Source organism: Chanodichthys erythropterus, chromosome 2 (genome assembly GCF_024489055.1).
Source record: "Chanodichthys erythropterus isolate Z2021 chromosome 2, ASM2448905v1, whole genome shotgun sequence".
Taxonomy (NCBI): domain Eukaryota; kingdom Metazoa; phylum Chordata; class Actinopteri; order Cypriniformes; family Xenocyprididae; genus Chanodichthys; species Chanodichthys erythropterus.
Genome location: NC_090222.1, coordinates 34,062,081 through 34,089,175, shown reverse-complemented (window position 1 = coordinate 34,089,175; position 27,095 = coordinate 34,062,081). Strand labels below are relative to the sequence as shown.

The window sequence follows — 27,095 nt, the reverse complement described above, 5'->3', positions numbered from 1 at the left end:
TCTGTCTGTCTGTCTGAGCTCAACACACTGCAACTGAAGAGAATGCAACCCCCCCCCCCCCCCCATCAAATTAAGAAAACATCTTAATCAGTTTGACAACACCTGTGCTGTAAATGCACAAATACAGAAGTGAGCTACAAATATCACAGACCACAGTGGAAATGTCTCAAGAGAATAACCCTTAGCCAAGATGTGAAAACCAAGATTTACCACATTTGTGGAAGCAATGCTTCTGACAGTTAACACCAGCTCTTGACTAAAATCAAAGGCTGTTTGCGCTCACAGTAATCAAACTATTGTAAAAAGCAAAAGTGAACGTGTTTGTCAAATACCCTAACAAACCAATGCAAACATTTTTATATTTAAATCAATGATTTCATTTTCAATTTTCTTCTTAACATAACATTGTGGGAACAGATATGGGATGCTGACAGGAGGTATATCTTTTTCTTTTTATTGTATTCATTTTGTGTATGTATTCATTTCTGAATAGGTCACTCTTTCCAAATTCTTCACACAATGAGCACAACAGCAGTTTATGTGGGATAATTTGTCATTGCTTCGGCACAAAATACATTTAAAAACTATATTTAAATGACAAATACATTCAGTGTCTACAAATTACATTATTTTCTCATATACCTACAGGCTAATTTGCACTTCTTTAAACTTTTCAAACTGTGAAACTTATGTTCAAAACCTAATATAATACAAAACTGAATAAGACAGTGAAGTCACAGTAAACAGTAAATCAGCACTCCTCCCCCTACAGCACAACCCAATCAAACCACCAGTCACCAAAAGAAGACCTTGATACAAGCAACAGGTCAGTCTTCAGCTGCTACACACAGGAGACAGACGTACAGATCTTTCTTATCCCTTCAGGAGCGCAGGAAAAAAAAAACCCACAAGAAACATGGATCACAAAAATCCTCCAACAGAAGGAGGGCAGTCTTTACTTCCACTGCAGCAGGTCCCTCCACAATACTCCACTCATGGATTCCCTCCATCTGAGATCTATCCCAACACTTCAGGTCAACCTGCCCAGCAGTATGGAGCTCCGGCAGCACCTGGCCAATGCATCCAAGGGCCATATCCAGGGCAGACTGTGGTCACTGTGCAGCCTCCAGTTAATGTGTCCTTCACTCCACTGGATAATCCACTGCCAGATTACCTGTGCTATTCCATCTTTACCATGCTGTGCTGCTGCTTACCTCTGGGATCGGCTGCTCTTGTTTACTCCATCACAGTAAGTTTAGGTTCATACACTTGATAGGCCTACTCTTCAAACTAAATACAAAGGAATCAAAGTGGAACTGAAACAGTCATTAGAGACAGTCAAAGTAAGGAGGCCATGGTTATACTAGAATTTTTACCAATGTTCATATTTGAGTGTTTAAATATCTAAAGAATTTCTTAAATCTTCAGAAAGTCTTTATTGTTTACAGCCTGCATTTTTAATGATCATGTAACATCATGGATCAAGGTTAAATTCAAATCTCATTTTGAGTTTGCCATTCGAATCAACATTGTTCTTTGAACCTCTGTTTTAAAATTTCATCTTTGTATTTTTAGTATTTTGTTCACCATTTTACATCTCTTTATAGCACGCTGTTTTAATGTTGGAACAACAACAGATATTATTTCAACCACATTTCAACATTTAAAAAGCCGGTCATGGTTGGGTTACATAGATCTGAAGATGTTTGCTCACTCAAAATTTAGTTTACTCGGAAAACCTCTCTTTATGATAAATGTTCAGATGATTTACAGCATGTGAAATATGAGAGGTTGGTAGCATACAGGCTATTTTTTCAACTTCCAGTTTTGTGGCTTCACATAACTTTTGTTTTTTTAAAGAAAGGGTGTGGTGGGTATTGAAACAAAAAACACTTTGTGAATTGCTGTCAGTTTATAATAAATCCTTTCTCTCTCGAGTAAAAAATAACAAAATAATGTAAATTATGAATAATAAATTATGCATGACAGAAGTTTAAATACAAAAATGCCCTGTAGCAATCACACTACTGCACTTGCGTATTCACCTTATTCTTAAAATAAGAGCCATTTTAATTTTGAATGTTCAAGGCTTTCGATGTTCGTCTCCAGTAATTTTAGCTGTGCAAAAAATCATTATGGTGATTGAGATTGTAAACTGATATTTCTTTTCATATTATTTTAATCTTAATGGCTGCAGTAAATGTGTCATTCAAGTTATTTTGATGTAGTTCTTTTACATTTGCCCACTTTAAATGAACACTGCCCACCGTGCACAGCGGTCCTAACGCCAGCGGGGTGGAGCGAGGGCTTGGGCCCGTCATCTTTCACTGAATATCCAGTTTCACTCTGAAATGTATCACGTTATAGATGTATTTTTTTATTTATTTATTTATTTTTATTATTATACTTACTTTGTTGAGCTATATAGGATATTTATATAGATATTTTAAAGATTTACATATAAACATTTTAATCCAAAAATCCTACATATTGTGCCTTTAATCATTAATACATTTACCGCCACCTACTGGCAGTTTTGATATATATATATATTTTTTTTAGATTATAACTTCATTAAAAAACAATTTCATATTTCCATAGTAATAAAAAAAAGTTATAGGCCAATAGGATTGTCGTGAGTTGATATTGTTTTCAGACAAACGCAGTGTAGAATTCCCTTTCGAAAGGGAACTGTAAATTTAACAGTATTTTTCTGTAAAATTTCATTAAATGTACCATTAGATCTATTACAGTTATTTATATATTCCTGTTGGGCTGGTGGATGACTGGCTGATAATGCACACTCAATAACTGATGTTTAAGAACTTTACAATGTTTTGTGATTTCTGTTATATAACTATAAATCAAATACTGTTATTTTTTATTTATTTTTATTTTTTTGTTGTACACTGTTAATTGTTGCTGTTTGTGTATTATTATTGTTTATTTATATTCTGACATGTAAAGTCTGATATTTGATTTTATTTTAAACATGTAATTTAAGTTCTTTACAAAAAAATTTATATTATTGTAATTTACTTTCACAGACTCGAGATGCTAACACGTTTGGACACCAACCAATAGCAAGCAGAAACTCCAGAATGGCTCGCATCCTTAATCATATCAGCGTTGGTCTTGGCCTCCTCGTCTGGTTGATCTTTGTCATCTATATCATTGTTTTTGCCGTCACAGTTGCAAAGGTTGCCTCTTACGATAACTTATACTATAGACCATAAGTGTAAGAGTAAGATATATCATGGTAGGACAGCAGGAAGTTATATATGGTGAGGATTATACAAACATGAACACATTATGTTTTGAATATGCAGGCATTTGGTGGTCTTCTTTTAAATGCTAGTGTTGCTCAAGTTTTTGATGGCCTGGTTTCACAGACAGATTACAGGGTTTTTTTGTGTGTTTTTTTCAACTGCTTACACACATTTTCAAAACTTTTTCAAAAAACTGGTGTGCATCTTGAGACTTATGTCAATGTAGGTTACTTTCAGTTAATACAGTTCAAACATTCATTTTATTCTGGGACTAGGCTTAAGTATTGTCTGTGAAACCAGGCACAAATGTGTACGGAGCTTCATCTATAGGGCCAGTGAGGAATGATTCAGCATGTTTCATATAACTTACAAGTGTGCCTTATTATTATTTACATAATTAAAACATTTTTTTTAAAATTATTGTATTTTTAAAACATTGAAAGGTTTGACTGTAAATGTATCATCAATTTCCTTCTTGTCTTAATGCTGTATCATAAAACTGAGTAATCAATAACAGAACTGTATTTAACTTTGAGTCTGATTTCATATTTTATCAAACTTTTAAAAAGTATCTGAAAGTACAAGTATAATTTTCCACATTTACACCACAGGCCTAATTTAACCCCTGGTGAAGAGTGAGATAATATAATTCAATAAAGGTTGCTTTACTGCTTCTCAAAATAGATTCAAAGTTCCTCTATCTGTATATAGGAGCAGAAACTAAATAGCCAGGTAGTATATTGTTCCTCAGGAGTCATACAAGCAGATTTCCTGAGGAACAATATTACCTGGTTATTTAGTTGCTGCTCCTTTAAAAAAAAGTTGAGAACCTTTACTTATACACTGTGTGAATGAGGAAATATTATGAAGGACGGTATTTTTGGTGTAGTGCAGTGTAAATAATAATATTCATTGATAGATTAGGAATATTGATGAGATAAAAAAAGTTTTATTAGTTTATTAGTTAAAAATTAGTTTTAAGTTTTAATCAAGGCTGCAAATTGTGGTTTGAGGTTAGAGGTCTGATGTTCCAGATAAGTGTTTGCATGAGGCATGTAGAGACTATCGTAACCTCAGAACTTTCATTACAAACATCTTCAGAGACAGCATAGACAAACTGCAGAATAGCACCCTTAACCATGCCAGTCACGCAACTGACCGCTTGAGCAGAGTGCACACTCCCACAAAACTCGCTTAATCACCATCTGAATGCAGTTTTAGGTGACATGCAAATATAGTTCAACGATGTCCACAGTGAACATGGTCCAGAAGCGCCGTTGTGTCCTGTGGGCCAATGCTCATTTAAAATGGACTGTTTCAAAGTGGAAAAGTGTTCTATGGTCAGATGAATCCAAATTTGACATTCTTGTTGGAAATCATGGACACTGTGTCCTCCAGGCTAAAGAGGAGGGAGACCTTCCAGCGTGTTATCAGCGTTCAGTTCAAAAGCCAGCATCTCAGATGGTATGGGGGTGCATAAGTGCATACGGTATGGGCAGCTTGCATGTTTTGGAAGGCTCTATGAATGCTGAAAGGTATATAAAGGTCTCCAGACAATGTCTGTTTCTGGGAAGGCCTTGTGTATTTCAGCAGGACAATGCAAAACCACATACTGCAGCTATTACAACAGCATGACTTTGTAGAAGAGTCCGGGTGCTGAATTGGCCTGCCTGCAGTCCAGATCTTTCACCTATTGAGAACATTTGCCGCATCATTAAACAGAAAACATGTCAAAGATGACCACAAACTCTTCAGCAGCTGGAAACCTACATCAGGCAAGAATGGCACCAAATTCCAAACACCAAAACTCCAGAAACTCATAACCTCGATGCCCAGACGTCTTCAAACTGTTTTAAAAAGAGGAGGAAATGCTACACCATGGTAAACTTGCCCCCGTCACAACTATTTTGAAATCTGTAGCAGGCATCAAATTTGAAATGAGCTCATTTTGTGCATAAAATTGGAAAATTTCTCTGTTTAAACATTTGTTATGTTATCTATGTTCTATTGTGAATAAAATATTGGCGCATGTGATTTGAAAGTCTTTTAGTTTTCATTTTATTCAAATTTAAAAATTGTCCCAACTTTTCCGGAATTTGGGTTGTAACACACACACACTGGCATTCCTATAATTATGAGGACATTGGTGTAATGGTTTACCTACATCACAGAAAACGTTCTGCAGTTTTAGATTAAAATAATAATAATAACAATAATTTAGTATGATTTATAAGCTTTCCTTATGGGGACCAATAAAAAAAGCCCCCAGACGGTTGAAAATGATTGCTATTGCCGTCCTTGTTTAGCCTAAATTTTAGCCTTTACTCACTGTAAAAAGTAAATGTAAACTGTTAAGTGACAAAACATCCAGTAAAATATTAACACAAAGTATAGACAATTGTATTTTTTATGCAAGTGAATTCCAAGAGATAAACTTTCTAATGACTAAACTCACACATAGAGAGTGTTTGCCATACCACTGACAGGACCTGATGGGGGAAAATAACATTAATGGATACAATAGGTTCTTCACACCTTCAGTTTTTGGCCCTTATCACTAATTTGAAATCATAATGCCTATTTATTCCCTGCTATGTAGAATATTTTTTTCCCCAAAATGCAACACATTTCTCTAAGCTAAATTCAATGATGTCAAAACAATTATGGCAAAATCCAAACAGATTTTAATTTAGCCATACAGCAGCACAAAATACCCACCACATTGTTTTCAGTTAACTCTATTAAAATAAATAGTATTATGAATGCATTTTTTATCTTATTTGAAATCATTTTATTTCATCTTGAAGTTGAGGTTTCTTAACCACTGCTATACAAAGTGCCTATGGTGCTTGATGTTTCATTAACAAAATTCGGGAGGAGCAACGTTCAAATAATCTGTCTAATAATCACGTCATCTCAACCAGCTGTTAGCAATCAGTAATCAGCATATCTACTCAATCAGCATAAGTGAAAGCAAATACCGTCGACCGTTATGACTGCGGTTACGCCCACTGAGTGCCAAAAGACTGAGCAGCAGCATTGGTTTTCAGCACGAATGCCGCGAAAAACACACAAAACACATCCAAAACGGGAAAGAGCTTCGCGACTGACTGTACAAATAGCTTTGACACAAAATCTGAGGTATATTTTTACAGACTGCTGAAAGCTACAGAAAAAAGAAGCAAATGGATCACTGCAATTCACAGAAACAGCTGGACTCCAGGCAAAGAAACATGTTTTGCAGTTATCATTTTGTGTCAAAATGTTGGATTTTGGGGTAAAATCATACCCTATATATTGTATTGTTATATATTGTGTTGACAAGTCATCAATTAAATATTTACCATCTTATATTCTGCATAATTGGGAGTTTTTAAATGAACACTGACAAAAACTAGCTATACAAATTTTAGGGCTAGGCGATATGACGAAATATATAACATTGATATAAGTGATTACTCGGATTTAAATCTACCTATATTGTAGTTACATAAAGCGTTCACAGGCAGATTTGCTTTATGTGTTTCCCCGGCGTTGAAATCAAGTACGTAGCTAAGTGTCAGGAAACACGATTCCTGACTGCATGTCAATATCCATGGATTAGGTTTCTTTGACATGTCATATGGAACACTTTCGAGCCCAACCTTTAGTGTAATAATTTGTTTTACTCACGTTGTCACAGTTTCCCCTATTAAATCCAGTCATGCAACAGGTTCTTTTGCCACTCTGTCAAGCTGAGGGAGTGCGTTTTGGCGGGAAAGTGACGTCTATAGGCCCTCTATTATATAGTCACACAGTCGACCGTTTTAGGGACATTCTAAAACGCTTAACGTGAAAAAGGCTTAACGTGGCTTAATGTACTAAGACAGTGATTTTAACAGACCAAACTTACTAAATATCATTATAATAAAGTATACTATGTGCAAAAAATCAGATGAGCCCAAAATATGATCTTAACGCGTTTTACTGTCTTAGTACATTAAGCCACGTTAAGCTCTTTCTTTATAACGGTTTTCTATGGGAGAAAAAAGCTTAACGTGTTATAAAACGCGTTAAGATCATATTTTGGGCTCATCTGATTTTTTGCATATAGTATACTTTATTATAATTATATTTAGTAAGTTTGGTCTGTTAAAATCACTGTCTTAGTACATTAAGCCACGTTAAGCTCTTTCTTTATAACGGTTTTCTATGGGAGAAAAAAGCTTAACGTGTTATAAAACGCGTTAAGATCATATTTTGGGCTCATCTGATTTTTTGCACATAGTATACTTTATTATAATGATATTTAGTAAGTTTGGACTGTTAAAATCACTGTCTTAGTACATTAAGCCACATGAAGCTTTTTCTTATAACGGTTTTCTATGGGGGAAAAAGCTTAACGTGTTATAAAACGCGTTAAGATCATATTTTGGGCTCATCTGATTTTTTGCACATAGTATACTTTATTATAATGATATTTAGTAAGTTTGGTCTGTTAAAATCACTGTCTTAGTACATTAAGCCACGTTAAGCTCTTTTTAATGGTTTTCTATGGGAGAAAAAAGCTTAACGTGTTATAAAACGCGTTAAGATCATATTTTGGGCTCATCTGATTTTTTGCACATAGTATACTTTATTATAATGATATTTAGTAAGTTTGGTCTGTTAAAATCACTGTCTTAGTACATTAAGCCACGTTAAGCTCTTTCTTTATAACGGTTTTCTATGGGAGAAAAAAGCTTAACGTGTTATAAAACGCGTTAAGATCATATTTTGGGCTCATCTGATTTTTTGCACATAGCATACTTTATTATAATGATATTTAGTAAGTTTGGTCTGTTAAAATCACTGTCTTAGTACATTAAGCCACGTTAAGCCTTTTTCACGTTAAGCGTTTTAGAATGTCCCCAGTTTTACAGCATTTGGTCAATCAAATCGTTGCAATGTCTGAAATCCAACTTTTCTCCTCCGACGATGAGTCCCTCATCTCCCAGGAATCTTCACCTCATTCATCGCACGTCAGGAGTACCCGCGCTCCACCGGACGTCATTTCCAAATCCCCGGAGCCACTACGTGGCCGTCAGCCCATTCTGGCCACTTCCTGCACTCCACGACGCCGAGGATTACCCTCGCCAACAAGACGAGGGCATCATCTCGGCATGGGTTCAGAGTGGGCACATTGATGGGCTGAATGTGGGCCACATCTTGAATACATTTTGGGGCCCAGTTAGGATGCCCAAATTGTTAATTTGAGGGTCCCATATGGGCCACATTTGGGCTTTATTTATAATTGTAAAGTTTTTTTTTTTTTTTTTACAGTTGGTTTTGTTTTTGTACAATTATGGGTAACGGCTTAACCATAACAACTGGTTACATTTTATTCAATTTTTAGTATTTCATGTTTTATAGCCTCTATGTATGTAATGTATGCATGTTGTTGTTTTTTTGTTTTTGTTTTTGTTTTTTTATGTAGGCCTATGTTCTTATCTAAAATCTAGAAGCACTTGCGTTCTTGCATTCATTGCATGCGATGATTGACGTCGTGACTTCTCATTTAAAAAAACAAAAAACAAAACGCCACTTGCAAGCCAGCATCAACTTCAAAACGTCCTCTCTCGAAAATCTCAAGGCAAGCTATGCATATTTCATTTTATACTAACCAGTAATGTTTTAAATAATTGTGTATATTTTTTTATATATTTTTTATTAAGTGAATATTTTGTCATATATAGTTTATATATATTTTACTAAGTGAAAGTTACAATTTGCAGTGTGAGAATACTTTAGATATAGAAAAACAAACGCGGGGCTGTCCGAGTGTAGACATTCAAAAACAATACGGGCGCAAGTAGGTCTACCTGTAAAAGGAGGAAACACATCGAACATGTTCACATATATTCGGGAACACCATCCGTGCAGATGCAGGTATGTTCCATTTAGGTCGTATGATGTGCGTGATGGAGAGGGAATCCCGGAATCCAGTCATGAAAATGGAATGTACCGTGTAATGCAGCAATGTCAGGTAAAAACGCACTATTTGTTGGACTGATGAATAAAACAAAAGCAGAGCTGTAAAATAAATCAAATCGCGACATGGTCTAGGCGGGGTCTGTGAATATTAAAGCGCAAAAAGACTGCTGTATAAATATATCTGTTTTGCGTGGTGTCTGCCTGTGTGAATGAGCTTCGCTGTTTCGTGTACTACATGCTTAAGTATGCGCGACGCTTTTTATTGTTTTTTCAGTGTTTGACGTCGCATTATCTGAGGACATGAACACAAACATATCCACGGTTACTATGAGATAGCGCTTAATGAGCATTTCATCATTTTATTTGAGAAAAACCATTGTCAAATACACTGAAACTCAGAGCTCTTCATTACATCCCGTCAAAATAAAAGACCGGTTTTTAACTCGACAGATTTATTATGATTGTTAAATAGAATGTACTTCTCAAAATAATTATACAAAAAGTTAATTTCATTTCCATCATTTTTGATATTTGTATTAAAAAAAAATAAAAGCCAGAAGAATTGATTCAAAGCAGAATTTCTGAATTTTAATTATTAATAAAAGTTGTTCAATTTCTAATCCATAATAATTTATTAAATGTATTTGATTGTTTTTGATTATTGAAATCTGAATAGAGAAAACAAACATTTTAATTAATTTATTGGTCATTTTAATTGATGATATAAATAAAAATTGATTGTTTAATACCGTACCGTGATACTGTGAAACCGTGATATTTACTCAGACGGTTATCATACCGTGAAAATCTCATACCGTTACAACCCTAACAAGGAATTCTACCCTTTATTACATGACACAGGGCCATACTCGGAAAAAAAAAACTGTCCGAAACATGTCTGAAACCGGATGTAGTGTTTTTGGCACAGAAATACTGTCATATGTCCAAATCGTGTTTTGAAACTTTGGCCATGTTTAGCATGAGAATTCAACTCTTTAACAGTGTAAGCCGGAATGTGTTAAACCCCCCTTTAACAAAGATTAACAAATACAGTAACAAATGTATTGATCATGCTTAGTTTGTTAGTTCATACATTAATTAATGTTAACAAATGAACCTTATTTTAAAGTGTTACTGATATTTTTAATATAATTTGGCAGCAGGTATATTAGGCTGCTGTCACTTTAAGTCCTGACGCACAGATCCATTATAATGTTACACATGCGTTTTCTTTCTCAACTGTTTATGTTCAATTAAAACATGTGTTCACATGAATACTTGCCAAGACCGGCATTTTAACATTATTTTGTGTATATTTGACTGTTTAAATACAAAAAATAACTCAATATGGTATAGGCGGCTTTATGTGCGTGCACTTTGGGAGAAAGCACAAAATCTGTGGGAATGAGTAACTGTGCGCAATTGAATACATGCAGTCCCACGCCGAAATTCAAGCCCTGTAACACCAACAGATTTCATCCAGAGCAAATGAAATGAAGTGAGTGAGGGGAGGCGGGTTTCTGTGTAAACTCGCTGTCAGAAAGCGCAGCTGGTATTGTGTATCTGTTCTGTGGAAAATGAGTACTTCAGATATTTTAGTATTAAGTATAGAAATTTTTTTATTTCTGACAACACTACATTGCACTTAGTTTATTATTTTAGATGCATGTTTAAAGGACTACGACTGAAAAATCTATATATTACATATAAAATTCCACCCACCAAGGTTACCAATAGGACTGACTTGAGTGGAGTGGAGAAAGCAAAATTTCAGACTGTTCAAGTCAAAATGTTCTACTGACTGGTCACATCTAAATTTTTCACTTGGCCTAATTGGATTTCTGTGAACTGAATTTTATCAGTTGTGGCAACAGTCTGTTAATATGGTCTCAATAAGAAATATGAGCCAATGGAAAAATGCAGTTTACCAAACAGTGTTGTTTTTCCAATTAAATATTTTGAAATATTTAATTGAAATATTACTTGTTTATTTCTCACTTTCTCAAAAGACAAAGTATGAAAAACATAAATACATTAAGCAAAATACAAAACACAGACTTAATTGGGAATATTAAGATAAACAACTTTTTTTTAGTTTTAAGTTTTTTTTTTAGTTTTAGTAAGTAAAAAGTAAAAAAGAAAAAATCTGAAATGATTCTTCTTTATAGAAACTAGGACATTCTGTTACCGAGTCATATTGTTTAAACCAATGCATTATGAATGGTAACATTTTACATCTCTTGCTGACTGGAAATTGTGGTTTGTGGTTAGAGGTTAGAGATGTTCCAGAACATGTTTTTGTACAAGCCATGAGACTATTAACCTCAGAACTTTCAGAGACCAACAAATAGCAGACAAACTGCAGAATAGCACCTTTAACCATGCTAGTCTTAGGCTTCATCATTATCTTTATTATCATCCACGTTGGATAACAGAGATCTCCATAATTGTCAGAGATTGTCACTCCCCTACAACAAGCCTCCCATTTGATGCTTTTTTTTTTTTTTTTAAAAAGAGGCAAAGTTTTGAAAAAGTATGTAAGCAGTTGAAAAAAATCTAAGTGCCAATAGAGCCCCTTGTTGGCAAATGCTATACACTAGCTCCGCCCACCAATGTCTGGTTGGGCACTCAAGTTTTAAAAAAGATTATGACTCAATGACTTCAGTAGAATTGCAGTAGTAAGGCTCGCAGGCTTGGCTTTTAACGCGATCGACACGGCTTTGAATCTGCATTTTGCCAAGCGTGCATTTAAATAAAAATGAAAAAAATGTTCTAAAAGTGGAAATAAATTCTTATTCACTCTTATTAGAAAGAACTGATTTTTACATGTGGTGTAGAATCTGTCACTATTTTCACCTAGTGTAAATAGCATATCGTTGAGAAAAAACTGCTGCTATTGTCACTTAGTGTAAATAGCATCTAATTGACACCTCAGACTCGGATTTATGTGTTTCTATGTCAATACTATCAATGCCAAAATGAATCTGCAGCAGTCAGGTGGTACAAGTAAGAGCTCTGTTAAGCCGAGTTCAGACTGCACGATTTTCAAAGTAGTCGGGTCATTGTTCTTTTCACACTGCATGACTATCTTGGCCAGCATTCAGTCACTGCTGTGTTCAAACTGCACGATGGATCGGCGACAGCAGGTTTCACACTGCATGACTTTACAATAGGAAGAATCGCCGACAACTCTGTCTGGCACGCAAACTACTGTACGTTTCACAACCAAACACACGCAAGATGTGACAAGGAAACAACGCGATATCACGCGTGCAGGACCGGAGTTGTTATTATTATTATTAAAAACGGTAGCCCGCAAGAAGCTTGCAATACGAGTTGCCTGTGCGCTGATTTGCAGCCAATATAAGAAAAAGAAAAGAAAAAATATGGAGGAGGAAATGGTTGGGGAGACTGTGGATTGTGTGTTCTGCAACAAGAGTTGGAGTTAAATATATAACTTTTCAATGTGCTGCTGTTGCGGATGGTCAAGCAAATGTTTGTGTTTTGTTTCCATTTGATAGAATTGTAATGTTTATGTGAATGAAGCCATGCTTGCTAATATTGTGGTCTATAACTCCTCCCCGAACTCCCGGCTGCTCCGTATCTTGCTCTCTCATTGGCTGTCAGTCATCGCCGATGTAGTTTTCAGTCAGAAACACTTTTTCACACAGCAGGAATTTGAATCGCCGACAGGTCCAGATATTTAGCATGCCAAATATCTCACGGTCGTCGGCGACTCGTCGACGATTCTCTCAGATCGCGTCTTTGCTCATTCACACTGCGTGATTGTCACTCGCGTGAACGAGCACCTGTGATTTGCCTGTGATTTCGGGCATTTGTCGGCGATTTCTCAAAACCTGTCGGCGAGCCAAAATCGGTGCTAAAATCGTGCAGTCTGAACTCGGCATTAGAGCTGTCATGTTTGGATGCAGATTACAAACAGATTTGGTTCTCTGCTTTTTAAATGTTATTTAGTCAATATAAAATTATTCTTAAAACATATTTATGTTTATGATTATTATTATGTTTCAAACATTGAAAGCTTTGACTGGCTAACTAAATTTATCATTTTCAGTAATTAATAACAGGAATATATTCTTAGTGTATAAGAAAAGACGGAAAAGCGTAGCGCCAGATCACAGTCCAAAAAACAATACTTACACAGTTTCTGGTGGTGCGTAGATCCAAAAGATAATAAAATAGGACAATAAAATTTAGGAGCATTTTTGACCTTTTGACCTTTTTGATCTTGGATATATTCTTAGTGCAAATGAGTCCGCCATCTTATTTTCTAAGACCAACCAACTGACAATCCATTTTCAATGTTGTTTTCTTTAATTACATTTTTACTTAAGACTTTTGCTTATCTTAAAGATATTGAGTGCAGCTGTGCTGTGTTTTTTTAATACAAGCATGTGCATAATTTTTACTTTTACATATGTAATACAGGGTGAACTCAAAAACTAAGGATGAGAATGATTGCACTAAACACAACATCTCAGGTTACGCATGTAACCATGGTTCCCTGAGAACAGGGAAAAAGACGCTGCGTAAAACACGCTAGGGGAAGTCTAAAACACATATCCAATCTCGGCAATATCATATTATATTGACCGGCGACAGCCCATGACATCATCACAATGCGAACCGATAGTAAATAAGGGGTGCCCAAATAATATGTCATCCACTTGACGATGACGCATCATCTCGTTCCCTGTTCTCAGGGAACCATGGTTATATGCGTAACCTGAGACGTTCCCTTTCAAAAAGGAACTCAACGCTGCGTAAAACACACTAGGGGAACGATATACCAATGCCGCCATGCTGAGGGGAGTGCATGCCAACACAGTGGCAGTGACAACTGTCAGAATCCAGCAAATTCAAATGAAACGCCAGACCCACTCACCCTACGGGTCACATCTGAGCTGTCAGAGACAGCGCTCCCAGCCGTCAAAGCCTCAGCTATAGGCCTAAAAGACAGTACTGCACAAAGTCCTGGAACCAACAGATTAGAAGGGGCACAAAGCATTAAGCGTGTGAATTATCTTGATTTCTTTTTTCAAATACAACCATGGTTTCTGTATGACTACACATGATAGATGTATTTCTTTTCTTTAACACTGTGTAATACTGTTTTCACAACCGCAAATGCTTACAGTAAAAAAAAATTAATAGTTTGGTTTCAAACTTGCTTTTGTGTTTACTATGAATTTTTCAACATCTTTCTGCCAATTACTTTCAATCTTGTACAGAAATGTAAATAAGAGCTCATGAAAGAAGAGCTCTAGGTTTTGAATAACTGTGTGTATATCCAAAATAGAATATTATGGAAAACGTGTTTGCAACATAATACAAATGTTTGCTTCTGAGATGTGTTTGTGATATTTTGAATGCAGTGCTTAATTTTTTCAAGAGATGTGAGGCATTTAGCATTTTGTGTGTGCAATTCTTAGATTTGTGTCTATCTATCTATCTATCTATCTATCTATCTATCTATCTATCTATCTATCTATCTATCTATCTATCTATCTATCTATCTATCTATCTGTCTGTCTGTCTCAGCTCAACACACTGCAACTGAAGAAAATGCAAGTAAATAGAAAACACACCAGCAAATTAGGAAAATATCTTCATCAGTTTGACAACAACACCTGTGCTGTAAATGTGCAAAACGCAACCAAATACAGAAACTCGCTGCAATAGCACAGACCACAGTGGAAATGTTTCAAGAGTATAACCCAAGTTTTTACCACATTTGTGCAGGAAGTTATTCGTCTGACAGTTAACACCAGCTCTTGAGGAGTGAATTTCATCAGAAGCACAATGACCAAAATCCCTAAAAAGGCTGTTTGCGCTCCCAGTAATCATATTATTGTAAAAAGCAAAAGTGAACGTGCAAAACCAATGCGAACATTTTTATTTTTAAATCAGTGATCAACATAATATAACATTGTGGGTACAGATATGGGATGTTGACAGGAGATATGAGAAAAAATACTCTTCCTCTTCTTTTTTTTTTATTGTATTCATTTTTTTGTTTGTAGCCTATTCATTTTGAATATAGGTCACTCTTTCCAAATTCTTCACACGGTGAGCACAACAGCAGTTTATGTGGGATAATTTGTCATTGCTTTGGCACAAAATACATTTAAAAACTATATATCAATGACAAATACATTCAGTGTCTACAAATTACATTAATTATTTACTCATACCTACAGGCCAATTTGCATTTGTTTACACTTTTCAAACTGATAAACTTACAGTATGTTCAAAACTTAATATAATACAAAACTGAATAAGACAGTGAAGTCACAGTAAACAGTAAATCAGCACTCCTCCCCCTACAGCACAACCCAATCAAACCACCAGTCACCAAAAGAAGACCTTGATACAAGCAACAGGTCAGTCTTCAGCTGCTACACACAGGAGACAGACGTACAGATCTTTCTTATTACTTCAGGGGTGCAGGGGGGGAAAAAACCCAGTGAGAAACATGGATCACAAAAATTCTCCAACAGAAGGAGGGCAGTCTTTACTTCCACTGCAGCAGGTCCCTCCACAATACTCCACTCATGGATTCCCTCCATCTGAGATCTATCCCAACACTTCAGGTCAACCTGCCCAGCAGTATGGAGCTCCGGCAGCACCTGGCCAGTGCATCCAAGGGTCATATCCAGGGCAGACTGTGATCACTGTGCAGCCTCCAGTTAATGTGTCCTTCACTCCACTGACCAATCCACTGCCAGATCACCTGTGCTATTCCATCTTTACCATGCTGTGCTGCTGCTTACCTCAGGGTTCAACGCTGCTCAACGCTGCTGCCTGCCAGCTGTCTGATCTACGCTCGGAGCTTCGTGGAGTTTATCCTAAATCCTTCTCTTTATTCCTATTCACATAATATAACTTTCTTATTTTTCACTAGATTACTTAACCTATTGCATAGTATTACTAAACGGAACGATTTATTACTAGCAATCCACCAGCGTAATCACCTAGTGTTAGCCATAGCCTGCTACCGTCTACTTTCTTTTTTCCTCTAAACCAACCTTCCTTGTCGATTGAATGGCGGATTTATCCGATGTATGTTATTCAGATCTGTCCTCGCCAGATCGGGAAGCTGTGGAGACGTTGCTGCCCGGCATTCATCGATCCACCGCGAGGCACAGCGTCCCGCACATCACCCTCGCCCCAGGCACCGGCAAGCGACCGAGACATCCAGCCAGCGAGTCCCGTGTGCGTTGCAGTTTTTTGGACGGCGTTCATCAAACACACGGTCAGTCATGTCCGACGATTATCATGTGTAGTAAATGCAACATGTACAGCTTAGCTCTTTCTGTCAGCAGTGAGACTTACACATGTGATAAATGCAGGGATATTGTCAGGCTGACAGAGAGAATCTCAGAATCAGAGACACGCATCCAAACTTTAATTGAGGATAGTGAGAATGAAAGGGCCTTAGATACTGCTTTGGATGCGACTAGCCTAGTAAACACTATACATTCGGTTCCGGTTGTAGAAGCCACGCAGCAGGCTAACTGGGTGACTGTGAGGCGGCATAATGGCAAGAACAAACACCACTCTTCTGTTCCGATTATAACATCAAACAGGTTCTCCCCACTCAGTGACGCACCCACTGAGAATCCTGTTGAAAGTGCCCTAGTAATTGGCGATTCTATTACACAGAACGTGAAAATAGAGACACCAGCCACCATAGTCACATGTTTGCCGGGGGCCAGAGCACCTGACATCAAAGCAAATTTAAAAGTGCTGGCTAATGCTAAACGTAAATATTCTAAAATCATTATCCACGTCGGCACAAATGATGTTCGACTTCGCCAGTCGGAGATCACTAAAATTAACATTAAAGAGGTGTGTGAACTCGCAAATTCAATGTCAGCAAAAGTAATTTGTTCTGGCCCTCTTCCTGTTCGTCGGAGTGATGAGATAGTTAGCAGGTTATCATCACTCAATGGCTGGCTGTCTAAGTGGTGTGCGCAGAATAATATAGGTTTCATAGACAATTGGAAAAGCTTTTGGGGCAGACCTGATCTGTTGAAAAGAGATGGTATTCATCCCTCCCGGGATGGTGCTGCTCTTCTCTCTAGAAATTTGGCAAATAGTCTTAGAGCTGAAACATGACAAACCAGGGCCCAGATCAGGACGCAGACAAACTGGCTAAACCGACCGTCTGCTAGCCGCCTCACGTCACAGAACTCAGATAATTCACAGCACATAGAAACTCTTTCACCTAGATATTATCACATAGAGACTGTGTCTGTACCTCGAACTAGTAAATACAAAAAACTTCCGAAACCTTTTAAGGGTAAAAATTTAATTGATGTTCAAAAAATGAAAATCACAGATAAATCAGATAAACAAATGATAAAGCTTGGGTTACTGAATATTAGATCTATTTCTTCAAAAGCACTTATTGTAAATGAAATTATCACAGACAATAAACTAGACTTGCTGTGTTTGACAGAAACCTGGCTAAAACCAGAAGATTACATTACTTTAAATGAATCTAGTCCTCAAGGTTATGATTATCGACACAATCCTCGACAGAAAGGCAAAGGGGGAGGTGTTGCTGTAATTTATAGTAATATATTCAGAATCATTCAAAAGAATTTCAAATATAATTCCTTTGAAGTGATGGTGCTTTATGTAACATTATGTAAGTTGACATTTGTGCTGGCTACTGTATACAGGCCACCAGGGCACCATACTGACTTTATCAAAGAATTTGCTGATTTCCTATCAGAGTTAGTACTGGCTGCGGATAAAGTCCTTGTTGTTGGTGATTTTAATATCCATGTAGATAATAATAAAGACGCATTTGGATTGGCATTTGCAGATATTTTAAACTCTATTGGAGTTAGACAACACGTGTCAGGACCCACTCATTGTCGTAATCATACCCTAGATCTAATACTGTCGCATGGAATAGATATTGATGCTGTTGAAATTCTACAGCAGAGCGATGATATATCAGATCATTATCTAGTCTCGTGTATAATACAATTAGCCAAGGCTACAAAACCACCACCCAGCCATAAATATTGTAGAACAATCACGTCTACCACTAAAGATTGCTTTATAAATAATCTCCCCGAGCAGTTTCATCGCCTTAGTATACCTGACAACATAGAAGAACTCGATGCTGCAACAGAAACTATTGGCTCTCTCTTTTCCAGCACATTAGATGCAGTCGCTCCTTTACGTCTAAAGAAGATTAAGGAAACTAATCCAACGCCGTGGTATGATGAGCACACTCGGGCTCTAAAACGAGCTGTTAGAAAAGCTGAACGTAGTTGGAAGAAAACAAAACTAGAAGTTTTTCGCCTTTCGTGGAAAGAAAAAATTATTGAGTACAGAACAGCCATAAGAAATGCTAGATCTACTTATTTTTCAAATCTCTTAATAGAAAACAAACATAATCCTAGGTATTTATTTGACACAGTGGCTAAATTAACTAGAAACAGAGATTCAACTGCTGACGTTTCCATAGAGCACAGCAGTAATGACTTTATGAACTTCTTTACTTGCAAGATTGATAATATTAGAGAAAAAATTATAAACATGCAACCGTCTACAGTTTCGCTTCAGACAGTGCACTGTAGTGTTCCTGAGGTAAAACTAGAATCATTCGCTGCTATAGGAGAGGAAGAATTATCTAAACTTATCAAATCATCAAAATCAACGACATGTATGTTAGACCCAATGCCGACTAAACTACTGAAAGAAATGCTTCCAGAGGTCGTAGGTCCACTTCTTGATATAATTAATTCATCATTAACACTAGGACACGTGCCAAAAACCTTTAAGCAGGCTATTATCAAACCTCTTATTAAAAAACCTCAACTAGATCCGAGAGATTTAGTAAATTACAGGCCAATCTCGAATCTACCTTTTCTGTCAAAGATACTAGAAAAGGCAGTTTCAACACAACTGTGCTCCTTTTTAGAAAGAAATCATATCTGTGAGGATTTCCAGTCAGGATTTAGACCATACCATAGTACTGAGACTGCTCTCGTTAGAGTTACAAACGATCTACTCCTATCATCCGATCGTGGCTGTATTTCTCTATTAGTGTTATTAGATCTCAGTGCTGCTTTTGACACTATCGATCATAACATTCTTTTAAAAAGACTTGAAAACTATATTGGCATTAGTGGAATTGCTTTGGCATGGTTCAAATCATACTTATCTGACCGTTATCAGTCTGTGGTAGTTAATGAAGAGATGTCGTATGGATCACAGGTTAAATATGGGGTACCACAAGGCTCAGTATTAGGACCGTTGCTTTTCACTCTGTACATGCTGCCCTTAGGAGAGATAATTAGGAAGCATGGTGTTAGTTTTCACTGCTACGCTGACGATACTCAGCTCTATATTTCCTCGCGCCCTGACGAAACCTACAAATTCACAAAACTAACAGAATGCATAGCTGACATTAAAAACTGGATGACAAGAAATTTCTTATTATTAAATTCAGAAAAAACTGATATCCTAATCTTTGGACCAAAAACTTCCTCACGAAAAAACCTTGAATACTCTCTAACACTTGACGGGTGCTCCATTAAACCTCCATTAAACCTTCGTCCTCAGTTAGGAACCTGGGTGTGCTCTTTGATACCAATCTTTCATTTGAAAGCCATGTTTCTAGTATCTGTAAAACTGCCTTCTTCCATCTAAAAAATATATCTAAATTACGACATATGCTCTCAATGACAAATGCGGAACAGTTGGTTCATGCATTCATGACCTCAAGACTAGATTATTGTAACGCTCTACTGGGTGGTTGTTCTGCTCGGCTTTTAAACAAACTACAGTTGGTCCAAAATGCGGCAGCTAGAGTTCTTACTAGAACCAGAAAGTATGACCATATTAGCCCAGTTCTGTCAACATTACATTGGCTCCCTATTAAACATCGTATAGATTGTAAAATCTTGCTACTTACTTATAAAGCTCTAAATGGTTTAGCTCCCCAGTACCTAAGTGAGCTCTTAATGCATTATAGTCCTTCACGTTTATTGCGATCTCAGAATTTAGGCCAGTTGATAATACCCAGAATATCAAAATCAACTGAAGGCGGCAGATCCTTTTCCTATTTAGCACCTAAACTCTGGAACAATCTTCCTAGCATTGTTCGGGAAGCAGACACACTCTGTCAGTTTAAATCTAGACTAAAAACACATCTTTTTGCTCTTGCATACACATAACACATTATCAATAAATTAACATTTTTCAAATCCGTTAAAGGATTGTTACGCTGCAATAATTAGGTCGGCCGGAACCGAGAACATTTCCTATAACACTAGATATACCTTTACATCAGAATAAGAATGGCATCTACGCTAATATCTGTCTCTCTGCTTATCCTGAGGTTTGCCGGGTGCTGGATCCAGGCCGTATCCAGATCAGATGGAGAACCTGCGTCTGGACCTGACTACAACGTAGCCCAGGAGACAATGGGCCTAAAGATCCAATTCTAGCTGCATCTATAATTCAGATTTTTAATCCCAGTATCCGCTTACATATATTTATATATAATCTATTTTTAATCTCTATAATAAAAATGTATAATTCAGATTTTGATCTCCATATACATTTACATATATTATATATATCTTCCAAGGGGTTTTTTCCCTCCTAGGACTTTTTTCCCAGTGCTAGCACGCTGGGTTTTTCTCCTAGGGTTTTTTTTCCATCCCTGGAAGTCAGCCGACATTGGCTTAATGTAGCACCATCTTGTATATGTTACATATTACCACGCTTGTTTGTACAGTTTATTTTTAACCACTTCCCTTTTTTCTGTGCTTCTAATATGTAAAGCTGCTTTGAAACAATTACCAATTGTAAAAGCGCTATATAAATAAATTTGACTTGACTTGACTTGACTCTGGGATCGGCTGCTCTTGTTTACTCCATCACAGTAAGTTTAGGTTCATACACTTGATAGGCCTACTCTTCAAACTAAATACAAAGGAATCAAAGTGGAACTGAAACAGTCAGTAGAGACAGTCAAAGTAAGGAGGCCACACTGTAAAACAGTAAAATATTGTAAAAACGCTATGGGAAAAAAAATTGTATAGGTTAACAGTACGTTCCCGTACTATATACAGGGAAAAACTGTAAAAGCTCTTACCAGACATATTAATTAATTTTCAAAGTAAAATGCTGTAAATTTTACAATTTCTAGAAGTAAAAAATACAAAAATCAATGTATAATTTACAGTAAAAAAAACTGTAAAGTGATATTCCCACAATTCCCTGTGTGACACTCAACATTTGAAAGTATTTTGTTTAAAAAAAATCATGTTTCTTAAAAGTTTTTGTTATCAGTTATGTACATTAGGGTTTTATGTTACATCTTCTGTTGTTTAATGAATGTTTATTGCATTATGTATGGGTTATGGTTTACCAAGTTGGTGTTTTGCGTTTGCGTGAATGACTCTGTGCACCTTCTTTATTTTACTTAAGCTCGTGGAAAAGCTACTTGCGATAACCTCTGATTTTTCTGTATGTTTTACAAAAATTTTCTGGCAAACACAGCTGCCAAAATTATTTTGAAAAAACTACGGATTTTTTTTTTTTTCATTATGGTGATTAAGATTGTAAACTGGTATTTCTTTTCATATTATTTTAATCTTAATGGCTGCAGTAAATGTGTCATATTCAAGTTATTTTGATGTAGTTCTTTTACATTTGCCCACTTTAAATGAACACTGCCCACCGTGCACAGCGGTCCTAACGCCAGCGGGGTGGAGCGAGGGCTTGGGCCCGTCATCTTTCACTGAATATCCAGTTTCACTCTGAGATATATCACATTATAGATGTAAATTGCATGCGTTTTTTTTGAGCTTTTTTGAGCTATATAAGATATAGAAATATTTTAAAGATTTACATATAGATATTTTAATCCAAAAATCCTACATATTGTGCCTTTAATCATTAAGACATTTACCGCCACCTACTGGCACTATTTTTTTTTAGTTTATAATTTCATTAAAAAACAATTTCTTATTTCCATATAGTTCACCCAAAAATGAAAATTCAGTCATCATTTACTCACCCTAGTGTGAAACACACAGTAAAAGAAATTCAGTTAAATTTACAGTAAAAAAAATGAATTTACCAACCTATTTTTGTACTTTTGTAAAATACTGACAACCACCAATGTGTAATGAGAGTCACATTAATTAATCAAAGCTCATCAAAATTAATCAAAGCTCATCACAAGCAGCTTTTCCAAAAGCTGAGAAGGACAATACTAATATAGAAGCTGCACAAAGTGTCATTCACACAAACACTAAACACCATGAAGGTAACTGACATGCAATTTTTAAAATGCTATAAACATTAATTTAACAACAATATATGTAACACAAAACCCTAATGTGCATAACGGATTAGAAAAACTAAGAAGAAAGTTGTTTCAATGAAAATACATCAAATGTGAAGTGTCACGCAGGGAAAGTGGGAATGTCAATTTATATTTTTACACTGTAAATTATACAATGACTTGATATTTTTCACTTCCAAAAACTGTAAATTTAACAGTATTTTCCTGTAAAATTACATTAAATGTATCATTAGGTCTATTACAGTTATTTACCATATAGAGTACAGAAACTTTCTGTAAACCAATTACTGTTTTTCACCGTAGCATTTTTACAGTCTTTTACCGTTAAAATCACGATCATTTTTTACAGTGTAATGCTGAGTCAGTATATAAATTCTATGTTGAATTAAAATATTTCTTACTGAAGCTATGTTTTGTAATGTTGCCATAGCCAAACTATTCAAGACATCAAAAATCCACTGGCAGTTTAGAATCCTCACTGTCTTATATCAAATTCCAGAGCACACATTTTTCAAACAACCCTTAATAGCCAAATTCCTGTGGGACTGGTGGATAATGCACACTCAATAACTGATGTTTAAGAGCGATGTTTTGTGATTTTGTTACAGCCACTATAAATCAAATAATGTTATTTTTTATTTCTCATTTTCTTTCTAGTTGTACACTGTTAAGAGTTGCTTTTTGTGTATTATTATTGTTCACTTATATTCTGACATGTAAAGTGTGTCACAATCACCTGTGAGAGTGCCCTTCAGCCTCTAGAGGGCACTCCTTCCCGGACTCTCTGTTTCACCCATTTCATGAACTACATTTCCCATACATACTCCCCGGACTAATCACCATTCGTCATTGCACTCAGCTGTTTATTTTGTCATTAGTGTCTGTGTATTTAATCTGAGTTGTTTCTGTCTGTTCTTGTGGTTCATTGTTTGATGTCACCCTTGGTCTGTTCCCTGTTTTTTTTTCCCTTGTTCTCCCGTTTTGGTTTGTAGTTTTCTTGTTTCTTGTTTTATTTTTGGACTGTTGTTTGGATGCTGACCCCTGCCTGTACTCTGGATTACGCCTTTTGGAATTGCCCTTAATAAACACCCTTTGCTGCACTTGGATCTACCTTTTGCCTTTCTGTTCCGTGACAGTCTGATCTTTGATTTTATTTTAAACGTCATTTAAGAAAAGTTATTTACAAAAAATTTTAATATTATTGTAATTTACTTTCACAGACTCGAGATGCTAACATGTTTGGACACCAACCAATAGCAAGCAGAAACTCCAGAATGGCTCGCATCCTTAACTATATCAGTCTTGGTGTTGGCCTCTTCATCTGGTTGATCTTTATTATCTATATCATTGTTTTTGCCGTCGCAGTTGCAAAGGTTGCCTCTTACTCTTACAATAACTCATACTAGACCATAAGTGTAAGATATATCATGGTAGGACAGCAGGAAGTTATATATGGTGAGGATTAAACAAACATAAACACATTATGTTTTGAACAAGCAGGCATGTGGTGGTCTTTTAAATGCTAGAGTTGCTCAAGTTTTTGATGGCCTGGTTTCACAGAGAGATTACAGTTTTTTTCTACTGCTTACACATATTTTCAAAACTTTGCCTGTTTTTTCAAAACTTTACACACAAATCCGGGAAAATGGAAATTGCCTCACAAAATGAAGCACTGTTTTGAAACATTTGTCATACGTTGCAAACACCTTTACCATAATATTCTATTTTTGGATATATCATATACACACAGTTATTCAAAACCTATAGAGCTCTTCTTTCATGAGCCCATGAACATTTCTGTACAAGATTGAAAGTAATTGGCAGAAAGATGTTGAAAAATTCAGTATAAACACGAAAGATTGAAACCAAACTATTTATTTTTTACTGTAAGCATTTGCGGTTGTGAATACAGTATTACACAGTATTAAAGAAAAGAAATACATCAACAATGTTTACTTCCTGGTAGATTTTTGTGTTACATAGAAAATTGTGTGTTGTGTTTTAAAAAAAAAAAAAAAATTTGTTTTATGAAATTGAAAACTGAGTCAAAGGCCAAGAATTAGTGTATGGTTTTGCAGATTTGAGTGTGATTCTGCTGTTTGAGTGTCAGGTTTCAAAAATTGTGTGGCAATATATATATAAGTATATACATATTTTAAGATGTCAGTGCGCAGGTTACTTTCAGTTAATACAGCTCAAACATTCATTTTATTCTGGACTAGGCTTAAGTATTATCTGTGAAATCAGGCACTAATGCGTAAGGAGCTCCATCTAGGGCCAGTGAGGAATGATTCAGTATGTTTCATGCAGCTGACACATCTGCCTTATTATTATTTACATAATTAAAACACGTGTTTTTTATTGTATTTTTAAAACATTGAAAGCTTTGACTGTGAATGTATCAGCAATTAAAGCATTTGTTTGCCTTCTTGTCTTAATGTTACCTCATAAAACTGAGTAATCAATAACAGAACTGTATTTACCATTATGAGTCTGATGTCGTATTTGATCAAACTTTTAAAAGTACAAGTATAATCTGTTTTCCACGTTTACACTTTCTACTATTTTTATTTCATTTTATTTTTATCCAACCATCCATCAGTATTTAAAAGCATAGGGCCTAGTTCACCCTAAAATACAATTAACCGTATATTGTTGAGATACTAATTTTAATTCTTATATTTTCAGTTAACTGTAATGTTTTTGTTGTTCTATTTATTTATTTATTTATTTGAATATGTTATTCAATATGTTTATCAGAGTCAACTCTGATTTCTGACTTCCACATTAGTGTCGATGGAGTCAACTCCCCAAATCGACATTTGCTCCATCCATTAGTCCAGGGGTGTCCAAAGGAGGCCAGATTCAATATTGTGGACACGTTTGATAAACGTGTGGTATAAGTACTATAATAAATACATGAAATATATATATAATATAAATTTCATTAACACAAGCAATAATGGTTAAATTTAAATATTCTTACTGAGTTAGAATTCTTAGTAAAATTATCATGATAACCACAGTAATATCAGAGAGTCCCCTGATATGACTGTAAAGCACTTTGGGTGTACAACATATTAAAGCACTATACTGTATAAACGCCTCATTCATTCATTCATTCATTCATTCATAGTCTATTAATAGCTATTAATATTTAATACATGTCTATATTAATAATACAATTAAATTCTATGAATATAATCCACAACCCAATGCTAATACAGCATGAATAGGTCATCCAGAGCTGTAGGTTGAATTTTCCAGCCACAGGCATGATTTAACCCCTGGTGAAGAGTGAGATAAAAAAAAATAAAAAAAAGTTAAAAAGGTTGATATACTCTATCTCAAAATGGATTCAAAGTTCCTCTATCTGTATATTCACAGCTTGTATGACTGTGGAACAATATACTACCTGCCTGGGTATTTATGTAGTTCCTGTTCCCATAAAAAAGGTGAGAATCGTTTGTTAGTGAGAAAGTTTGGTGCAACTGAATGCCATCACCTTTGTCCAAGGCAATGAGTTTATAACTCAGCAGCTGTGTGAATGAGTAAATATCATGAATGAAGGTATTTTTGGTGTAGCGCAGTGTAAATAATTGTTTATGGATAGATTAGGAATATTAATGAGATCATTTAAATTATTTAAATTGTTTAATTTAACTTTTTTAGTTTCTTTAGTTTTAATCAATTAAATCAAGGAAAAATCTGAAATTATTCCTCTTGCTAGACACTAGGTGGACATTTTGTTAGTGAGTCGTATTATCACTTTAATATCAATTCAGCATTTAATAGCACTCATCCTTTTACATCATTGCTGACTGCAGATTGTGTTTTGAGGTTAGAGATAAGATGTTCCAGACATGTGTTTTTGCATGAGCTATGTAGAGACTGTTGTAACCTCAAAACATTCATTTCCAACATCTCCAGGCCAATGAACAGCATAGACAAACTGCAGAATAGCACTTTTAACCATGTTAGTCTTAGGCTTCATCATTATCTTTATTATCATCCATGCTGGATAACAGAGATCTCCATAATTGTCAGAGACTTTAAACCAGAAGGTGTCCTTAAATATAACCATAAAGACAACTGAAACAAAGCAGAATTCACAGTGAGCATCTATAGGGAATGAGTCAGTATTAATCTAATTTTTCATGCATGCAGAAAAATGACATCATGACAACACTGATTGATGGCACGCACTGTGTTGTGAGAACATACAAATTAAATATTTCAAATATAGTTTTGGTCACAGCCTAACTGTCAATGTTCCAGTAGGCAAGCTTATTATCATTTGAAAGCATAAACACTCAAAATTAATCCAGTGAAAACATCGAAATTGAAATCGGACACTGCCTTACCCTGGAAACGATGCTTTAAATCCTTTTAGCAGACTCAATTTTTGTGATATCAACTTTTGAACACAACTTAGTTAGACACATGGCTTTGATTTCTCTAGCAATTTTAGTGTCCAAATTATTTTGTAAAATATATATTTTGTA

The 27,095-nt window shown here is 35.7% G+C and overlaps 1 long non-coding RNA gene across 1 annotated transcript; it reads left to right on the top strand.

Moving 5' to 3' along the window:
* The first annotated feature begins 289 nt into the window (after positions 1-289).
* Positions 290-5,297, top strand: LOC137028045 (uncharacterized). The gene is made up of 3 exons (XR_010896147.1): positions 290-437; positions 773-1,249; positions 3,048-5,297. It is a non-coding gene; the product is annotated as an uncharacterized lncRNA (long non-coding RNA).
* The last annotated feature ends 21,798 nt before the right edge of the window (positions 5,298-27,095 follow it).